This window comes from Mus pahari, chromosome 2, assembly GCF_900095145.1.
Source record: "Mus pahari chromosome 2, PAHARI_EIJ_v1.1, whole genome shotgun sequence".
In the NCBI taxonomy this organism is placed as follows: domain Eukaryota; kingdom Metazoa; phylum Chordata; class Mammalia; order Rodentia; family Muridae; genus Mus; species Mus pahari.
The window spans coordinates 108,565,771-108,572,780 of NC_034591.1; the positions used below are offsets into that span (position 1 = coordinate 108,565,771).

At 50.9% G+C, this 7,010-nt stretch overlaps 1 long non-coding RNA gene across 2 annotated transcripts in view; it reads left to right on the forward strand.

The window, feature by feature from the left end:
* Positions 1 to 5,830, forward strand: part of LOC115063425 — a 16,922-nt gene extending 11,092 nt beyond the window's left edge. Inside the window, exons 2-5 of one of the 2 annotated variants that reach the window (XR_003843302.1) lie at positions 1,338 to 1,524; positions 1,819 to 1,996; positions 2,267 to 2,375; positions 5,462 to 5,830. This is a non-coding gene — a long non-coding RNA (uncharacterized LOC115063425). The remainder of the gene's footprint in view (positions 1 to 1,337; positions 1,525 to 1,818; positions 1,997 to 2,266; positions 2,376 to 5,461) is intronic. The other variant, XR_003843303.1, reaches the window with a different exon arrangement.
* Positions 5,831 to 7,010: the final 1,180 nt, after the last annotated feature.

The window sequence follows — 7,010 nt, forward strand, 5'->3', positions numbered from 1 at the left end:
CTGGAACTCACTTTGTAGATCAGGCTGGCCTCGAACTCAGAAATCCGCCTGCCTCTGCCTCCCGAGTGCTGGGATTAAAGGCGTGTGCCACCACACCCGGCAAAACCAGACAAAAGAAATGTGAGAAACACAGAGGATGTTCAACATAGACTGGGTACCTAGCTCAGTGGGTACACATGAAATGTAAAATTGAGTGTGGTGGCACATGCCTGGGATCCTGGTATGCAGGAAGTAGAGGCAGGAGGACCAGGTGGGAATCAGGTCCTGTGGTGCTGACCCACAGGCCCTGGTTAGTGAGGCTGCACACCTCCCCGTGGGCCAGCCCTTCCTTCGCAGCCTCCTATTCTCTTTCTTCCTCCTCTCCTTTTCTTTTGATGACTTTGTCTCATTAGGCAGCCCTGGCTGGCCTCGAATGCATTTTATAGACCAGGCTGGCCTCAAACTCTCAGAGATCTGCCAACTGCCTTCCCACGATAATTAAAGGTGTGTATCACCTAGCACCTGGCTCTTCTTTTGGCAGTGTGTGTGTGTGTGTGTGTGTGTGTGTGTGTGTGTGTGTGTGTGTGTGAGCGTGCACACATGTATGCACACATGCTCCCAGGCCCTGCTGTTAGTTTTCTTGAGACTTGGTCTCCTGTAGCGCAGGCTGAACTGAACTCTGTAGGATGACTTTGAGCTCCTGAGCCTCCCGCTTCTGTCTCCCAAGTCTTGAGTTTGCAGGTGTACTCCAAGACTAAGGATTCAGCTCAGCTAGCTGCTTCTCTAGTATGCACAAATCGCTGTGTTCATTCCCAACACCACATAAACCAAGTGTGGTGGTGAACGCTAACACTCCCAGTACTTGGGGTGTGGAGACAGGAGAATCTGATGTTCAAGGTTATCCCAGCCACACAGCCAGTTTGAGGCCAGCTTTGGCAACATGGGATTCTACCTACACTGAGAGGGTAGAGGGGGCAGAGAGGGAAGAATAGAGACCATACTAGATGACCATACTAGGTGATTACATTGCTCTTCTCTGCTCACATCTGTCTGTGAGGTGGAATGAGCAGTTACAGTCCTCTAAAGATTTATTTATTTATTTATTTATTATATGTAAGTATACTGAAGCTGTCTTCAGACACACCAGAAGAGGGAGACATATCTTGTTGTGGATGGTTGTGAGCCACCATGTGGTTGCTGGGATTTGAACTCAGGACCTTCGGAAGAGCAGGCGGGTGCTCTTACCCGCTGAGCCATCTCACCAGCCCGGTAATAGTCCTCTAATGTTCATCTTGTTCAATGTTCTAAGGAAGGCTCAGTGCAAGGCACATAGTAGGTTTTTTTTTTTTTTTTTTAAGGTTGACACAGCCATTAAGAGTCCTGCAGCCATCGGTTCTAACTCTAGCGCTACCATCCCTGGGCTGTTACTTTGGGTAGGTACGAGACTGTGGTTCCTAGAGCCTCTGTTTATCGACCAGAAGATCCTGAAGATGCTGTGAGGATGGAACGGAACCAGCTGCAGAACCCTTGTCCTGTGCTTCGGGGGTGAGTTTTCACCCCTCCATGCCCCTTGCCTCCCCAGCACTGCACGGGTACTCGGGTACTTGGGTACTCAGGTACTGGCATGGGACCCTTTCTTTTCCTGCTGTGTCCTGTTCAGCCAGCGTTCATTATATAGGCGTCTCTGCCAGGTATATGAGTTCCCTTTGTGGCACAGATGGTCCTCACTGGGTGATGGGGAGGTACCGCCCCTCTTCCCATAGCTTGAGATGGGACTGGGACATGGAGCCTGCTGCTTGTCAAGTCTCACACAAGTAATCTTCGCTTGTTGACCCTCAGTTTGCCTTCTCTACAAGATGGGGACAGGAACCAAGTTCTCCATCTATGTTCATTCCCACCCTGTCACCTGAGGAAGTGACCACGGGGGCTCACAGGCGCAGCCTCATAGTGCAAGTGATTTCTAGAAGAGAATGAGAGCAACTTGGCCTAACCCTCAAGGCTCACTTAGAGGACTTATGTAAGTTCCGAAACTTATTTTGCCCTGTAATTATGGCAGACTCCTGCGGTGACTGGGCCTGGGCTCGTGCCTTTGTGCCTGTTGGGACATACACCAGCATTTAATTTAATCCCCAACCCGGGCTTCCTTCCAGGTGGCCCTGGGAGAGCACCTCCCTCTGGGCCTCATTAAGCCTCCTGTCAACATGCCCACTCCAAGGGGGCTGCAGGGCCTTGGGGTTTGGGGGGGAGGGACTGAGCGCTCACCCCATCCTGCCTCCTCTTCCCACAGATTCTTCCCTTAACCATCCTGGAGCTGGAGGAGCCTGCAGGGGGCTGATGATGCCATGGATGGCTGCGTGGGCATCCCTGGAGGTGGCTCCCTAGAGACAGAGGGAAATGTCAGTTTACTGCAGGGGTCCACAGTTTGGGAGGGAGTCAAGTGGCTCTGACTCCCAGTTTGCACTGTTGTGTGCTTCTAGCAGAACTTGTAAACAGATGTAGGCTGAGCCTCCATCCCTCCCATACTTGGGTTTATAAGCGTAGTCTGACAGTGTTTTCAGGTTGCCCTCATAGAGAGTTACGACTGAGTTAGACCCCAGACTCAGCCCTTCTGCTCACAGACTTCCAATCTGGTTTTAAGTTCAGCATAGATCCTCGTTCCAGCTGAGCCCTGATCCTGAATGGGATCTCCACTCTGGTCTTGGGCAGGACTGGAGATATACTAATCCATGCTCCTGGTTCATCTAGTGAGCAAAGTCCTGATCCTGACTGCATGCAGACCTCAGCTTTGTCTCTGACTGAACCCAAACATTAACCCTGGTGAGCCCTGTCTGTTATAGACTAAACTGGGCCCTAACTTGACGCCTGTATGACTCGTGACCCTGAATCCTAAATGAGCCTTCCCTGGGCATTCTTTCACAGGTGCAAACCTGCACTGTTAGCTACTGAGTGTCCCCTCCTCAGTCCAGAAAGAGGCCAGGGCAAGCTAGCAAAAACAGCCACCAATGTCCTTGAGGACGACAGGTGGCAATGAAAGACATTCTCACCGGAAAGCAGAACAGTGACAGGCAGAGAAGCCTACAGCTGGTCCCCTGGCCTCTGCAGGCCTATTTCTGGGTGGGATAAGGAAACCTTAGAGCCTGGGGACAGCAGAGGCTGGGCTGGTGTCAGGGAATCAACTCCATCCACGCACCGGCAGAGCTATAGGCTAGCTAACACATGGGGAGGAACAGGTAACCTCAGGAGGTGTGCTCTGAGGGCAGACACGGAGGCAGGGCAGAGCACCCTGGGCTCTGGATATCTGAGCTGACAGGAGCCACTCTCTCCTCAGTGAAGGCAACAGATGATTGGCACAGAGAGGTTAATGAGGTGTCACACAGTGTGGTGCCGGTGGGCCTCTGGAGGTGAACGTGACCAGGCTCAGTGCTCAGGGCTCTTCCATGTGGGTCAGAGGGCCCTCCATGTCACCCTACACCAGGGATGAGAGTGCTTATTTTCAGCTGAATATTTCCCTAACCACAGACGAGACAGGACGGGACCGCACATTCCAGAGTCCTGGCAGCTTGGGAAACTGTGCTGAGAGTCCTGCCTGGCCATCTCGCCTCCTCGTGGTGGCCTGGTGCCCACCCCTGAGGCTCTGGAGTCTGACTGCCAGCTTGGATGAGAACCATGTTTGTGGCAAACTGTGCTGGCCATGTACCAACTTCCCTCCTTCCCCTCTCCTCTCCTCTCCTCTCCTCTCATGACTCAGCCCCATAGATACTAGCCTGGGCTATAGAGATTCGACACACACACAAGGATGAGCACCTTAGGCAGGGGGACCAGCATGGGTTATGGCCTAGAGGCATGGCATGTCTTCCTTGGAGAACGTCTATATGTTCTGCAGCCAGAACATGAGACTCCTGCTGGCGGGGTGGGGTGGGGGTGGGACACGTGAGTCAGGACTGGCATATCTGGCTACCTGATGTCCCCGAGCATCAAGGCTTATTCAAGGAGTTGAGCAGTGGAGTTATCCAGTGGAGTTGTCAGGTAAAGCATGGGAGCTAAGAGATTGGGGTAGGTTGGAATGAAGGTTCAGGTAAGCTCCGTGGCCCTCCAGAGGACAAACCAACTGACAGGGTCAGGTCCCCAACTGGCCACAGGCTGACCAACACAATCTAGTCTATAGAAGAGGATGCTAGTAGTTATCAAAACGATCTTCCTGATGGGCAATGGGGTGGTAGAGTCAAAATCCAGCTCTATTTCTCCCTACTGTGTCCACCTGGGTCCAGTCTCACCCTAGGCTTTTGCAGGCTGGGTTTCCAAGGGATTCAGACTCTTCAGCCTGGCACTGGGTAGAGGTGGCTCATACCCATACCCTATTTCCCCCACCAGACCTCCAGCAGGGCCCCACCCTAACTCTCCCCTCCACTCAGCTGGGCACTCTAGAGGGACACTTAGGACCAACCTCTATCCCCACCTTCACATAATCTGCATCTCCCCTTCCCACATAGCACTCCACCCGTGCCCTAGCTCAGGCTCTGCCTAGCTTATCCAGACACCTGAGCAGCCCACGCTGCAAGTGACCCAGCACACTGAGCCCCTACTCTGTGCTTGTATCTTAGAGATGCTAAGCCTTTTGACATCTCCAAACAAAGCCCAAGCTTTCTCATGACCATGTTTTTATAGCTGCCTTTTCATCTGTTTGTCTTCTTCTTCTTCTTCTTCTTCTTCTTCTTCTTCTTCTTCTTCTTCTTCTTCTTCTTCTTCTTCTTCTTCCTCCTCCTCCTCCTCCTCCTCCTCCTTTTCCTCCTCCTTCTCCTTCTCCTCCTTCTTTCTCTGCATCTTCCTCTTCTTCTTTTCCATCTCTTTTCTTTCTCTTTCTCTTCTTCCTCCTCTTATTCCTCTTCCTCCTCCTCTTCATCTTCTTCATCACATATTATATCCTGATTAGTTTCCCTTCATCTACTCTCAACTCCTCCACACCTCCTTCCCATTCTGATCTACCCCCTTTTATTTTATAAAATAAAATAAAAATAAAAAGATAAAATCAGAAAGAGAGAGGGAGGGAGGGAGAGAGGGAGGGAGAGAGACAGACAGACAGACAGACAGAGACAGAGACAGAGACAGAGACAGAGACAAAAAGAGAGAACCTTTGCAGGGCATTGTAAGTCAAGGAACCTCCAAAGATGCTGCTGAGTCCCTTTCTATTGACCATCTACTGCTGGGCACGCAGCCTGCCCTTCAGAGTAGCTTGTTTCCCACAGTGAGACTCCCTTGGACGAAACTAAATTTTCATTTGCAAGTTGCTACCAATTGGAGATAACTTCTGGGTTAGGAGTGGGGCATGTGGCCACTTCTCCTTTCATCTCCTTCTGGTGCAGACCCACGCAGGCCCTATGCGTGCTGCCTTGGTCTCTGTGAGCTCCTATTTGCATCAGTCCTGTTGGTTTAGAGTTTTCCATCCTCTCTGACTCTTTTACTCTTTCTGCCCCCTTTCCTACAGGGCTCCTCTCACTTTCTGCACACCGTCTCCATCTGGGTCTCTGGATCTGTTCCCATCTGCTGCAGGAGGAAACTTCTCTGATGATAGCTGAACGAGGCATTAACCTGCTTCCCTGACCAGACTGGTCTGTTCTTCTTGGCGAGTTCCTATTCATCCCTCAATACCCACTCCTCGTGGTTGCCCTTCCGCCGGACTACATATTCAGTCAATCTCTTCTCTGGACCCTAAGAAGGCTCAGAACAGGGCCTGGTGTACACTCAATATTCAATTATTGCTTATCAGAGAGATAAGAAAGGTTTCCCAGGGCCAGTGAGATGGCTCAGTGGTTAAGAGCACCGACTGCTCTTCTTAAGGTCCTGAGTTCAAATCCTAGCAACCACATGGTGGCTCACAACCATCTGTAATGAGATCTGACACCCCCTTCTGGTGCATCTGAAGACAGCTACAGTGTACTTAGAATAAATAAATCTTTTAAAAAAAAAAAAAAAAAAGGTTTCACAATGAATGACTTGATTCTCAGACCCCCAAAGCACAATGGCTCAAAGAAAGATGGAGCTAGCCAGCCCCCAGCTGTACCTCTTGCTGTGGAGGCATTGTTTTCTGCAGACTGCTGACAGCCACCTGTCCTGAAGCGTGAAGTGTGGCACTGTTAGCACATGTGGCACAGCAGAGCGGTTGACAGCAAGAGAGACAGAGCATGGTCTACAAAGCCAACTGACCTGGGTTCAAATCCTGCCTCTGCCAATTCACAGCTGTGAAGCCTTGGAGAAGTTACCTGCCTGCACTGTGCCTCCATTCTCCCCTTCCCCTCTCCCCAGTAAAGTGAAGAGAGCGTTCTTCTTGCTGTTTTGAGGCTGTGGTAAGAAAATGAACACGCCAATTAGTAGATACTTATCAAAAGAATCTCCTCACAGCACGCATCTCTTCATCCTCCCCTCATCCTGTGTCCCAGGGAAGTTGCTTCTGGGCCTTGGTGGGCTAGCCTCCAACTCAACTTATAGCTGAGGATGGCCTTGAACTTCTGATCCTTCTCTGCCTTCGCCTCTCAAGTGCTGGGACTACGATCATGTGCTCTCTCTGGAGGCATAAAGTGGGCCAAGAGCTGCAGAACCCACCCACTGCGTTCCTGAGTAGAAGCTCTGTGCAGACCTGAGATTAACCTCCCACGCCAACGCTAATGACTTTCATTTTGGAGCTTCTGCAGAGGAGGGAATATGAAGGTCGTGCTGAGAGAGGATTTCCGCTTAATGGCTTTTAGCCCCTGAGCCATGCTCCAGTACCTGTAAACAGTTCCTATTCCAAACAAAGTGTTCCTTCCGCTTGGCAAGGCTGATAGTGCAAGCACGATTATGTTAGTTGCTGTTTTTCCATACTGAGTAATTTGCCCGAATTATGTAATTTAATCCTTGTAGCCCTGGTAGAAGATAGTTTTTCTGGTTGAAGGATAGCACTGGGGCTCAGAGAGGTTGCTGAACAAGCAGAGGTCACCCAGCAACATGAACCTGCTCAAGTCTGGCTCCTAAGGTGGCGTTCTTAAGCATTGCCCCTC